At 46.9% G+C, this 14,444-nt stretch overlaps 1 protein-coding gene across 1 annotated transcript in view; it reads left to right on the top strand.

Moving 5' to 3' along the window:
- Nucleotides 1-14,444, top strand: part of LOC147683491 (putative serine protease K12H4.7) — a 599,324-nt gene that overhangs the window by 582,073 nt on the left and 2,807 nt on the right. The window lies entirely within an intron of this gene.

Raw genomic sequence — 14,444 nt, forward strand, 5'->3', positions numbered from 1 at the left:
ATCCGGCGTGCGAGTGGCGATATTTAAGGATATTGGGACCTGGCCGCCGGAGCCCCTCTAGAGGGCAGCCATACTGCGGCTAGGCGAAGCCACCCCCAACTCAGATAACGAATTTATTCTTTTGAACTAGTGCATCAGTACGCAATCATGTGCGATTGTTTTTTTTTTCTTTAAGCATAGGTGATGATAGGCGATGTCATTCATTGTAAAGATCGGTGAGGTGATATATTAAAACTTACATTTTCTAGTATGTACGTGGCTATCTTCCACCTATATTTGCCTTAGCCTAATGGCTTCTTGTAACACGTCTGTGTTATGTAGCATAGAGAATGACAGGACTAATATATAAAATTGATTCTCCTTGCATAGTACCAGGGCGATATCTATATGAATACAAGTATAAATGCATGCATAAATATACATATGTGCATACACATGCAAGTTATGTACATGAAAGTTTGATAAACACTAATAAAAGCAAAGCTAAAAAGCCACCTAATTACAAACAGAATTGAATTAACTTAAATGAGGGCGAGACCTTATGCATTTTCAATGCTTGTTATAGAGTGCAGGTGTATTTGGTAGGTAAACGTGTGTATAACAGACCAAAAGAGGGCAAACTTCATGTTATCACGAATCCAATAAATTGCAAGGTGCAGCAACCATGGCTTGGCTTTCTGAAATTTCTGTGTTCTCTAAAACATCTCTTCTGGAAGATCTTTATTAAATTAAATATATCTTAATCGGAGTAAAACTTTGAGTAAATTCTCGCTAATCTAAAGCTGTCAAACGAGACATAAATAACGCTTGCTCTAAGGCCAGTAAGTCAGTTGACAATTATGTTGCGGAATGTGCAATGATAAGGCAAAAGGAAGGTTAATAAGATAGGTGATCTCTCTAGTCAAATTGTAGAAATACATTCCCATTTGGAAAGCAGCGTAATTAATTGATACAGCAGGCTAACGAGTCCATTGAGAGCTATGCAACTTGCACATTGAAAGTGCGCACCAGGAAACTGACAGCGACGTCTAACCGAACAAATAAGCTGCGTCGTGCACATCGCGAGAATTACTTTTATGTATGTGGTTCATTCACGTCATGAATTCCAATTCACTGCGTGGGCGACCTCATACCAAAGCACCTTGCCCAGCATGTAAACTATTGTCTTTCATCTGCGTGAGGTTGCTGCGCAACGAGCAATTCATCAAATTGAAGAAAAATTGGTTCAATTCGACTGAAAGGGGAGATTTATAAGATGCATGCAAACATGCTTGCTTCCAAACATGTTTGTCTGACCTCCAACCACCTGAATGCTGGGTATAGGTCATATGCAGAACTCTGTGCAAGTTTGCTGTATTTATTTATTTCTCTTTGAGGCAGGGCAGTTGGGGATTTAAAAAAATGTAATACCCTGTGGCGAAGGAATGGCCTCGCAGAACAGAAGTGTTTTATATATAAAAGCAAATAACCCTGGAGCACTCCCCATTCCTGAACAAACCTTTTTTTTTCTTGTGCACCCTTACAATAGAGAACGGGTCCCTAAGGGACCCCTTTCACTTTGCATATTGTTTACCGCCACCTTTGTGGAGCTGGTAACCTATCAATGATTTTTGTCCAGAATTATGTCACAAAGCAACGATACCTATCATTGCAATTTGGAAGGAGCGTCCAGAGCACACCCATTTCAAATTGTGATTCGAAATGCATTTCTAAACCCTTTTTGCGGTTTAGTAACCTGTTTCCAAATTACAAAATGGCTTTAGTACAATTTAAAAAGCCATTTAGCAGTCACAAACCCTGTGGTTTAGTGGTTTTCCGGCTTTGTGACTTAAATAGCCTTGTACACCAGTCCCCAATGTTTGCTAGGATTTTGCAGGTCAAGTGAGATGGACAGACCAAGGAAAGAGGAGAAGAACACAACAACATACTGGGCTTCTGCTTATCTATTGGAGCCAGTGGTCGAAGTGGGGGAAAAAAAGTAGGGGAACTGTGGGTGGAGCATCAGGGGGTCAGGAATAATATGAGGGTTGGGTCAGTGGGCGGAGTCAGAGGTGTGACTAGAAAGAGCAAAACATTCCAATTTTTACTATGTTTGGCATTTTACTTACGAGTTACAGTTTATAACGCTATTCAATGCAACTAATAGATACACGTTTATCCAAGTGCACTGGTGTCATTTCGTCAGCCTAGCGCCCAGGGCACAAGTCCCATAAGAAGAAGTGGGGGAATGGACAATATGCAAATGACCTCATGAAGGCACATGCTGAACGTGTCCCGGTGTCTGAAAATTACACTGGGACACGTTCAGCATGTTTCTGTTGGGCCCAGCTTCTTGGCAGGGGGGACGGCGTCCACCCTGTAAAAAGAGTGGGGGTGCACCGTCCTCCCACGTGGACCCCCGACTCGAGCCCTGCGAGCGCCAACGCAGGCACCCTTGCACCATGGTGCAAGGGTACTACCTCTATTGCATGCAGGATTGTTTTTGTGCAGGAAGGGGCACCTTCCTGCACAAAAACAATCCAGAGGGGCTTTTTCATCTTTCTATGTGTGCTGCACATATAGATAAAGGAAAAAACAGGGAGAAATAAAGATATTTTTCCTTGTTGTGCCTCCATTGGGGAGGCGTAAGATTTTGATGCAGTCCCAGGTTTACCATTCATTGTGTAAAAAAAAGGAAGAGTTGAGTGGGAACACCCACAGCAACGCCTCCCTTGTGCAGAGTAAAACAATGCAGCAATTTGCACTGTGTTGCATTACTCCATATTTATGAAACCATTCAAAGCTATGCAAAGTGGCTTTGCGTGGCTTCTTAAATATGACTTGCAGACTTCCGTTGTGCATTTATTACTTTCACTGGTCCAAGCATGACTTAAGGCCCTCATAAATATGCCCCTCAGTTTGGTGTGTACAAATCCCGGATTGCCGATCCCTGGTGAGTTGCCATACTACTGCTGGAACAAGGCCAATGCGGCACTAATGGGTGAGGCAGACTGACCTCCGGGACCTGTGACCTCAGTGACAGAGTCACTGTCGCGCTAGGATGTGCTGCTTTGTTGGCCCGCCCACAAGACTGGAGGTGAACTTCAGTATGGATTGTGGCGGACAGGCCTTCAAGGTTAACCCACACTTGCCACCGCTAGAGTCCACCTGCTGGTGCTAAGAGACCAGGGCTTCTGTGGTCTAGCGGGGGAATGTTCTCCCTCAGGAGAGTGGTCTGGTGGACTGTTCATGAAGCCTGATTCCCCAGTTCCAGATTTGGTAGCTCTGACGATAGTGCCACATCCTCTCCCCCCTGAGCACCTTTCTAACCCACTGAGAGACACTTGCACTGCCTTCAGCTACAACCTAATTGTGCCCCTTTATAAACACCTTAATGTGTCTCAATTCAAAATATGCACTACTTGAAAAAAGTAACATCATCCTGGAAAAAGCAAACACTCATAGGCAATGCAAGACGCATTTTTTAAATGAAGAAGTAGGGGAACGGACTTAGTTAAATTTAAAAAGTAGAAGCACGCCGTGCCCTTCTGATCCCGCCCACTTCGACCACTGATCATGCTGCCTCTTAAGTTTTACATGAGGGTCTATTTTGCGTCCCAAAGGTAAATTCCATCATCACACATTAAATTCCTTGAGTCATGGATGTAATTAGTTTTTTTCACTGCAGAAGGTTCTTATCTTAATTTACAATCTAAGCTAGACCTGTTGGATTTGCCAGTGCTTGTTTATGCAGATCGATTGTTTATATAGCTCTTAATTCTGGAGGAGGTGGAGGGCAAGGATTCTGGCTGTTTCCCAAGCACTCACAGTTTAGGCAGATTAAGGAAGCAGGGCATGGGAAGATGATACATAATATAACATTTGCTGAGGATTACAGAATTGCAGAATGTGAACAAATGGGGAAACTGGGCTTTAGACTAGTTTACATATTTCGCAGTTGGCAGTGTATCTGTTTCCACCAACCAGACAGACAGACACACACACACATACACATACACTTACTTGTGTGCAGATTCCTCCGGCTAGGAGAGGGCTATTTTTTGGGCAAGGGGTTCATTTTACCTTCAAGGCTTTTCAAAACTAAAGATCAGCTGTGCTGTACGCATCCATTTGATTTATGGTCAATGGTTAAAACCACCCATGTGAAGGCGTGGCGTGCAGCCAACGAAGATGGCCGCAGCCTAACGAAGCTCCGAGACTAAGAACGTCTCCCTAATAAATCCGCACAGTTATCCGTGACCTAATTGTGCCCGGAGCCTGTGCATAGGTGGTGGAGAGGCAGCGGTGCATGGCGGTCCTGCAACAATTGCAGTCAGAGTGCCCTAGGCGGTGATTCTCTGTCGTGAAGATTGTGGCCTGCCCAGCAGAGGGACGCTGGGAACAAAATTTTGGGGGCCCCCATGGCGGTAACGAGTACGGTGACGGAATCAGCCGTCGAGGACCAGCGGGGGGTGCAGTGCCGACACCGGTGAGTGCCGATCAGGCACTGATGTATCCGTGAGCAGAGAGGAGTGTTCGAGCGGGGCGGAGGGTCCCAACCGGCCCGTGGTGCAGCGGCAGATAGTCCGATAGCATGGCCGCCCCGCGGGTGCCCGGGAGGTCGAAGAGCTGACGCGGCCTCTGGCGCCTGCAGTGATAGAGGAGTGACTACGGACGTGCAGGAGCCGCGGACTCATACTGGGGATAGCTGTGGTCAAGTGGCTGACGAGCAGGAGATAAGGCCGCAGAGACCTCGGGAGCGGGGAACCGGCATTATAACAGCCTTCACACGCGGCCGTGACCTCAGGAGACAAGCGACTGCCTGATCAGCGGGAACTTGAGTGCCGGCCCTGCCCACTAATCAAGTCTGCGGGCCCACTGACGGGGCGGAGGAACATGGTGCTCATGAAGATAGAATAACTGGCAGTGAGAGAGGCGGTCTATTACTGGGGAAGAGAGTTGTGACACAACCATACATGGTGAATATTGAATTTTTTAAGGCCTCAACCAGGACGAAACTTTCAGCTCCACAAGTTCGCCCCATGTGAAGATGATGCTAGGAAACACCCAGGCCAAGCGCCAGCGGCAGTAAGGGGACACGGAAATTGTCACTGTCACTTGGGGGTCAACGGATTAATATATGCACCGTAGCCCCACTGCTCGCTGATTGTGGATTTGGGGGTGCTCATCGGCGCCAGCGTGGTTGAATAGGTGTAAGTGCACCGCCCCAGTTGGAGGTGACTGCGCAGCTGCAACCCCGACAACGGTACATCGCTACAGGAAGTCGGTGCATTGGACAGCGGGCCAGCGCAGGACTGAGTGGAAGATCCCCCCAGGATGGTGGGCTGGTGGCGCCGGGATCACTTCGGAAATTTCGCCGGTACGAGATGGGGAGACCCAGGAACACACACTGTTTGGTAGAGGGACCCATGTGCCCCAGCAGAGTAAGCTGGACAAATTTGCTTACAACAAAGACTTCCCTTCATTGCCGGAACGCAAGGAGCAGGCGACTAGGCCCAAAGAAGATGAGGGTGGTCTCAAAGTAACACTAGAAGATATCATGGAGGCTCTTCGTAACGTACAAACAACGTTGGGTTCCATCTCAACAGATGTTACATTTCTCAGAGCGGACTTCCAAAAGATGTCGGCCAGAGTGACGGAGGTGGAACACTTGACGACCAACCTCTCCAAAGACTATGCACTACTGATTCAGAAGGTGGCGCAGCTGGAAGTGTAAAACAAGCATATGTCTGAGAAGCTGGACGACCAGGAAGGACGCTCCCGAAAAAACAATGTTCGAATTACGGGGATTCCGGAATCCGAAGGGGGCCCTGCCATGGATCTATATATTGAAGAACTCATAAAAACACGCCTACAGCCAAAGGGACTCTCAACCTTTTTTTCAGTAACACGGGCTCATAAGGTCCCAGGAGGCAGGCCGAGACCGGGGGCCCGCTACGTACGGTGCTGGCCCGAATTTTTAACTTCCGAGATAGGGACGTCATCCTGCAAACGGCCAGAGTAGCGCCTCCAGTCCGCGTACAGAACTCTACAGTGTCCTTCTTCCCTGACTATACGGCAGCAGTATCAGCGCGCCGCAGAACTTTCTTGGAGGTCAAGAAGGCATTAAGAGCCCGAGAATTGCCGTACTCCTTGCTCTTCCCGGCGCGCCTTCGGGTCGTAGCGGAAGGGAAAACCTGTTTTTCGATACGCCTGAGGAGGCCACGGATTGGCTAGAGGGCAAGGCGCACAACTGGAAAACCTGGAAGAGCGCCAAAGGAACGGCGACGTCGGATGAGAACTGAAGAGCCAGAGATTGATGTGCAGGATGGGACGGAAAACGAGCAGCAGCGGAAGGAGGTTGGAGAATTATGTCTGGAGTTACGCTAGAAGAGGGACCACTGCTACCACAGACCACTGCCACAATATATGCTACTAGCAACAAACCCACCTTAACTTTCTGCTTGCAAGAGACTCGTTATACATTGAGGACTCTGGGACATGGGGATTTAAAGGTCTTTCTCTGATTTCACACCCCGGTGCATGCAAGTACTGTTACAGTTTTGGGGTTCTAAGCACTCTGCTAAGTTGGGGAAGCGGGCAGTTTGTTGTCCGCACGGCAGGGAGGCAGGGAGGGGGGATGAGGGGGCGGAACTTTTTTTGTCTTGTATGGTTATGGTATTCTTTTTGCTTTAAGATTCCAATTGGGGCTTATTCCGTAACACACACATGCTCATGGACGCATTACAATAGCATTTCGCAAAACACCACATATATCCATAACTTGCTAGATTGTGATAATGGAGGACTGACTGGCGGCTGTTTTGGTTGTACAGTACGAGCACACACAAGAATTCACCTAAGTTCAAATATGGGGCAAGTCACTACCATTCATAGACCTTTTCAATGCCATAATGGGAGACAGATCACAGCATAACTCAGGGGGAGATTCCAACACCACACTACCGTCCCTCTCCGTGCTCCCATGGAACGTACGTGGGCTGAGCGATAAAATTAAGCGGGCTTGGTTCTACAATGCATGAAAAGGGGAGGCCCAGCAGTGGTATTACTGCAGGAAACAAATCTTACCGGCACATCCAGTAAAGCAATGGACAGATGGGGCTATAAAACGGTGGGCCACACTGAATTTACATCAAGCTCTAGAAGGGTCGGAATATCAATAAAAAAGCAGTTCCCCCCAATAGTAAAAGAAATCAAATCTGATGGTGCAGGAAGGTTCGTAGCTATACACGCACAATGGGAAGGAAGACTTCTAAATATTGTTTCAGTCTACATGCCCCCAGCGCTACACGCAGTGACTTTCCTGGACTTGAGTGCCTTCCTGCTCGGACTACCAGCAGGGGATGTACTTATTGGTGGGGACTTTAACATAGTCGTAGACGATACACTGGACAGATCCCCTATGAGAGCAGAAGCATCAGGGGTAACCCGTCAGGGGAGCTTTTTGGAAGCAATGTGTTTGATAGATGTCTGGAGGAATTACCATCCCACTCCTATCACTCCAGTGTCCATAACAGTCTCAACAGAATGGATTATTTTTTATGTTCCCTGGGTAGCCTTAGAGGTGTAAGCAATATAGACATCAAACCACGGGGTATATCTGACACTCTCCACTGCTACTCAGTTATACACACCACCAGCAGAAAAGACGACAGATTTATCTGATACGTCCTGGCTATTTCCAAAATCATAAAATTAGGAGGGACCTTCAAAAGGCGACAAAACACTATTTTCAGGATAATGTAAATTCTGTAACCTCCTGCGTCTCTTTATGGGAGGCATACAAGACAGTTCTCAGGGGGCAGGCAATAGCTTCTATTGTAACACATAAACGAAAAAGGCAGCTGGAGCTCCAGACTCTGGAATCGGCATTAACTACAGCGGAGACCCAACACAATGGAGACTCGACTCCCGACTCGGCCCATAACCTGCATCTCGCTCAGTGACGCCACAAGGAACACCTGACAGAACTGACCAGACAAAACCTGACAAACACACAACACAAATTGTATGATGTTGGCGACAAGGCGGGGAGGCTGCTGACGTGGCTCGATAAGCGTGAGTGAAAGGACAGATGGATTGCGCAAATTAGCACAGAGGGAGGGCAACCCACAACAGAACCACAAACAATAGTTCACTTACTGGCACAACATTTCCAGGCAGTATATTCCTCAGATTCGATAATATCAGAAGAAGAGGCGATGACTTATATAAAGGACCTCTCCATGCCCAAACTGTCCCTTGAAGAGGCACAAATACTAGAGCAGGACCTTACGACAGATGAGGTAACAGCAGCAATTAGAGCGTTACAATTGGGCAAGGCAGTGGGGCCGAATGGCATACCAATCGAGTTATACAAAAAAGTGACTGACTCACTCACACCGCACCTGCTGAACATGTTCACTGAAAGTTTAGATGCATGAGAACTCCCACTGGACCAACTCACGGCCACTATAGTAGCCATTTTAAAACCTGCGGATCATTGTACCTCACACCGACCTATTTGCCTTCTAAACGCTGAGGCCAAAATCCTTGCCAAACTACTAGCGCTCAGGCTCACGCCACACCTGCCGAAGCTCATACACCAAGACCAGTCGGGCTTTATGCCCGGCAGGAATACAGCACTTAATTTGAGGAGATTGCATGGGGTGCTGGGGCGTGCGGACTACGTGCTTGAACCAGCAGTGATACTTTCACTGGATGCGCACATGGCATTCGACATGGTCCACTGGCCGTTTCTCTTTGCAGTGCTACGCCATCTAGGGTTTGGTCCAAAGTTCTGTGTATGGGTTCAATTACTCTACACTAAACCAATGGCACATGTTACTGCGAATGGGCATATCTCTGATAACTTCCCCCTCTCAAGAGGCAAGGCACGCGACAAGGCTACCCGCTGTCACCGCTAATATTTGCTCTGGTGCTAGAACCTCTGGCAGCATGGGTATGTTGGGAACCGACGATACACTGCCTCAAATGGAATGATGACTGGGAGGATAAAATCTCCCTATATGTCGACGATATCCTACTATACATCACTTCCCCTAGGCGCTCCATAATCACTCTCCTGGATTTCTGTACAGTTTATGGGCGGGCATCCGGATATACCCTCAATTGGTCTAAATCCACCATGTACGTGCTTCACGGCCCACCACCGAACCTTCCAGCCAATTGCCCGTTGCAGACCGCACAGGGCACGTTCAAATACTTAGGGGTTCACATTATAGACAATTCAGGTGACTTCTATAATATGAATCTACAACCACCACTAGAGCGTTTCAAACGAGATATACGACATTGGGAGACACTGCCACTGACCCTGCTAGCAAAGGCAGCGCTTTTTAAAATGATGGCCTTGCCTCAATTTTTATACATTTTGGAAAACACACCCTACCGAGTCCAAAGCCATTGCGACGCAGGTCTCTAATTTGCGGTGGGGCAACAAGCCTGCACGTATAGCACAAGCTAAGCTGGTGCGTGGTTGGTATGATGGTGGTGAGAACTCCCAGATATACAACTGTACTATTGGGCAGCACAGCTTAAAGTAATTAATCACTGGATACATCTCCCACAATCAGAGCCGGCACTGAAGGCAGACAGAGAACAGCTGGGCACGACGGGAATGTTGGCTCCACTCTACGAAAAAAATGTATCACTAACAAAGTTTGGACCACTGAGACATACACTGGAACTCTGGCAAACGGCCCAGACAAAGCTAGGGTGGCAAGGGATACAGACTCAGCTTACACCACTATGGGACATTAAACGGTTGGGGAAACTCAGACACAGCAAAGGATTCGATATAGGGATATCAACGATCGGAGACATGTGGTAAAAAGGAGAAGTGCTCTCCTTTGATATTTTACGACAACAATACGACCTAGCCCCCTCTGAAAAGTTTAGATACACATATATACGACATGCCCTAATGACAACACTGCCACCAGACTCAGAAGTCCCAGAGGCGTCCCCTCTAGAGGACAGATTGCTAACTGATTACATGCCAAGGAAAGCGACCTCCCTAATCTACCGTAAAATGGTGAATAATCTACCTGACCCGACAGGGACCCTGCCGGAGAAATGGTCTCATGATATTGGTGAGATTGAGGATTCTGACTGGCAGGAGGCGCTGGCATCCCCAAAAGAGGTGGGCATTCCCTCATGTCTCTGATTAGTACAGTTATGCATCCTGCACCGCTCCTACTACACCAGACACACACTACATAAAATAGGAAGGGCAGATCACCCCTATTGTCTGAGAGGCTGCGGAGAAGAAGGGACCTTTTATCACACCATATGGGAATGTCCCAAAAGAGCAGACTATTGGACGCAAGTCTTAAGATCCATGTCTCGTTACTACCTGAGCCCCGGCGTTGCTTATTAAACATATGGGAACCTAACGACCTTACACGTTCTGGACAGAGCTGGGTCACACTGTAGCCAAACGAAATATAGCGCAAAGATGGGGTGGATTAGAAAAACCCACACTAGCAGCATGGTGTGCAGACATGGACTCTGCCATGATAGTGGAAAGGGTGGTGTTTAAGAATAGATGTTGCCCCAAAAAATGGCAGTAAATTTGGGGGGCATGGAACGGCTATAGGGGGACGTTTGTGAACCGCAATCAGACTGTGATGATAGTAGTCCGGATTCTGAGAAGGGCTACAGAACCACGAATAACTGTGATGCGTTTGTTTTTTGAAGTTATACAAAGGAATCATGGTGACTGTATACTAATTGGAAATGTTTATGGTGATAAGATGATGTGCCTACATACATGTTTATGTTCCAGATGGTTTCACTGTCCAAACAGAAGAAAAACTAATACAAATATTAAAAAAAAAAAAAAACACCCATGTGGTAAAAATATTTCAGTTTTGTTGCATCAAGTGAATGGTGAATAAAGCCATGGAGCAATAAAGACCTGATGGGGGTGGGCAGGCTATACCCCCCCCCCTGGATTTTTGGGGGTTAAATGGAATACAACAAGTTTGCTCTAGCTGACAGTTTACATAATATCACCAAAACCGCCTAATGCCAGATGCGAGAGGAGACTTGATGTCAACTCAGAGCTTTAAGTAGAAGGGTGGGTAAAACATCTCAGAATGTGGGCAAAAAGACTCGGCATTTATATACTGTCACAGCTAGCTTAAGTCTGCTTCGGGGCTCGTATTATAAGGGCTGGTACATAATTAAGCCCCCCGGCAGAGAACCATTTTTTGTTTCCCCAGTGGGCATCTGTGGTTACTTGGGTAGAATGGCACAGGTCCAGCATATTTTAGGAAAACAGCTGATCAGACATTAAACATTTTCCACAGTTCGTTTAAAAAAAAGCGCCAAGGTTTGGGCACAGTCTACTCTGCCATGAATTACACACAAATTCCTCTTCCTTTCCCGTTTTTTCGTGCGGATTGATTGTTTCTCCAGTGCAACACTGCTCCTATAGTGTTGCCGGGCAGGCCCCTGCCCACAGATACAGAGGGGAAGGGGGTGGAAGTCCTGGCAACTGCAGCGGCCTTCCTCGATGTGCACCATACAGGGCTGGGCAATCTTGTAATATTTATATGTTCGGAGCATTCCTGCCGTCCTGGGACACATTTTTGAAATGAAGAAGTAGGGGCAAGCCGTGCCCTTCCGATCCCGCCCACTTCGACCAATGATTGGAGCAAGACCAAGACTAATTTGCATATGGCTGATCTCTATCTAGTGTGGCAATTTAAGCAATAAATGATGGACTGGAATGCAAGCTGAGTAGTCACCAGTAGCTGAGATTAATTCAAGCTGTCTTTCCATCAGGTTGTTGCTTGCTGCAGCACACTGGGAGGCTACTAGAAGCATAGTCAGGTAATTTCGAGTCCAAAGATTTGCAGAACCCTGGGTTCCCTTTTGCCGGGCAATCTGGCATTTTTCTGAAGCATTTTTTCAGACTGGTTCCTGTTTGTGGTTGTGCTCAAATGCATCTGTTTGCAGTGGCATTAATGTAGAATAGGCTCAGGACCAGGTTATGACCGCAGCTCAGTTTTTTAACTTAAGAAGATTGATTATGGTTTGATTGGAACCATTTTTAATATGGGAAGGCTTACAGCACTTAATAAAGTTACTTTGAGCTAGTAAGCTTTACCAATTTTTAACGGTATGTAAATGTAAATGTATAGGCATTTATATAGCGCACTACTTACCCGGAGGGTCCCAAAGCGCTTCGACCGCTGCGAAACCCTTCCTGGTTTCCCTGAGAGATGGTCCCTTAAAGGGTATCTCCAGGGTGAGACCAGGCATCCCCGGCGGTCTGGTGGGGCCGTTAGTGAAGATGAGGCAAGCTAATGCCCAGAGTTGCCGAGTGTGATCGCTGATCAGAGTGGGCACCGAGGCGAGAGAATTATCGAGTCCGCTGACCCTGGTCCAGAAACCTGCCGTGCCGGGAATCGAACCCTGGTCCCGGGCCGTCCTCTGCTCTCGGGTCTGCCGCCTCTAACCAGTGAGCCACACTTTATTTGTCTATATTTTCACAGGGGTCCAATGGGCACTTGCTATGATAGTATGCACAGATAGTTTATTCATGTTCAGGTTTTTCTATCTTTCTTTCTGATTTCCTGGGTTTGAGATTTCTTTACTTTAGAACACACACTTGTTTTCTTTGGAGAGAAAGTAACCTATGATGATAAGCGGGCTTGCTGGTGAGTACCAGCCAGCTGCCCCCTTGGTGTTACGACCGTGAGGTGGTTTTTCTCTTTTCCCACACTTTTTTCAATTTTTGGGTGGGTTTATGATGGTAGGTTGATATCATTCATTATGACACACCATAACACTTGGACTATTGTGAGTAAAAATGCATGAGAGGGAGTCATAAAGTTTAAGAAACCCTTCCAGTGTTGGAATTATAGCACTAGGTGTGGTCCCATTTTGTCAGGCCTTATTGTGGTTAATAGTGCGTTGAGTGGGGGGCGGCCTGCCCTTTTTCTCCCCCTGTAGCTCCTGTTTTATTGATACTTTTTTTAACTCACCAAGTTCTTCCTTGCATTTTACAATGAAATCCCATTGTCTGTATCCTCAGTTTTGTGGCCTCTGAATTGAACCAGTTTATCGATTCAAGGTATTAACTCCTCAATTGTCAGTAGTGCAATGATCAGAATACAGAAACTGCAATGGCCAGCAGTGATGATGCCCATCAGTAGATGTGAAACTTGCCTACTCATCTTCTTGGACTGGCAGTCTGCGATACTATTGACCTCATACATACAAAAAGGTATACCCTCTCGAATATTGTTTGTGGTGTGCTGGGCAATGCTGGTCCTCACCATAGCACTGCGTTTCTGAATGTGGGATTGGAATGACTTCCTTTTCTTTAAATAACACTCACACACTCTAGTAGAGTCATGCTTCATCATCTGGTTCACCCTGGCTCTTAAAGGTCAGGGTGGGTCAACTATGTGTGTAAGTCCATACATACTGATAAGGATGTAGACGAGGCAGTAGTGGTTGAGATTAGAAGTTGGTTTATTTAGCCATAGATTAGTTACAGGAAGTATTATGCTGGAACAAGCAGCCCCACCAGGAGCAGCCTCCTAGCTACTCAGCCCATACTCCAACTGCCAACCTCATACCAGTCACACAAGCATTCCATCCATGTCAATCACACTGCTAATCCATTGTGCTTTGCACGCGTGGGTTCGTATCCCATCCTCGTCGCCAAAAATAATGTAGTGTGTAAGTCCATACATACTGGTAAGGATGTAGACGAGGCAGTAGTGGTTGAGATTAGAAGTTGGTTTATTTAGCCATAGATTAGTTACAGGAAGTATTATGCTGGAACAAGCAGCCCCACCAGGAGCAGCCTCCTAGCTACTCAGCCCATACTCCAACTGCCAACCTCATACCAGTCACACAAGCATTCCATCCATGTCAATCACACTCACATTCTAAACTGGAACACTCACACTGGCTGAGTAGCTTGGAGCAGAGAAGTGCAGTAACATAAACACTAAACCCAGAATACTACAGAGCGCTTACAAGAAAAGGGAAGGATTGGGGGAGGGAGGGTGTAATTAGAGATTAGATTCTCTCGACTACTCCAAGATATCCCTTTATTGGTGGAGTGGTCGGGGATGTTAAAACTAACAATTATGTGGAGTATTTAGGATATGATGGTCCTATGAACCTTTACCAACATGTTTCAGTCCATCCCTTGGGCCTAGAAGGGCCCGGGGCTATCGTCAGCGGGATGCGGCTCGCCTCTCCAGTTTATTCAGCTCATCAAGCTATTTTGTAATTTAGATGAATATATTCGTCCTTTTCTTCTTTCCGTATCTAACTTGCTAGTGTTGGACTTTTTGTTTCGTGGGAGAAAGAAGGTGCCCTGTAGTCACACTTTCATCAAGGGTCCTACCCTGCTTTGCTGCATATGTGGTTCGTGTCTCCGTGACATTAGGCAGCGAAGAGGTCCCCTTCTT

This window comes from Lissotriton vulgaris, chromosome 11 (assembly GCF_964263255.1).
Source record: "Lissotriton vulgaris chromosome 11, aLisVul1.2, whole genome shotgun sequence".
Taxonomy (NCBI): Eukaryota; Metazoa; Chordata; class Amphibia; order Caudata; family Salamandridae; genus Lissotriton; species Lissotriton vulgaris.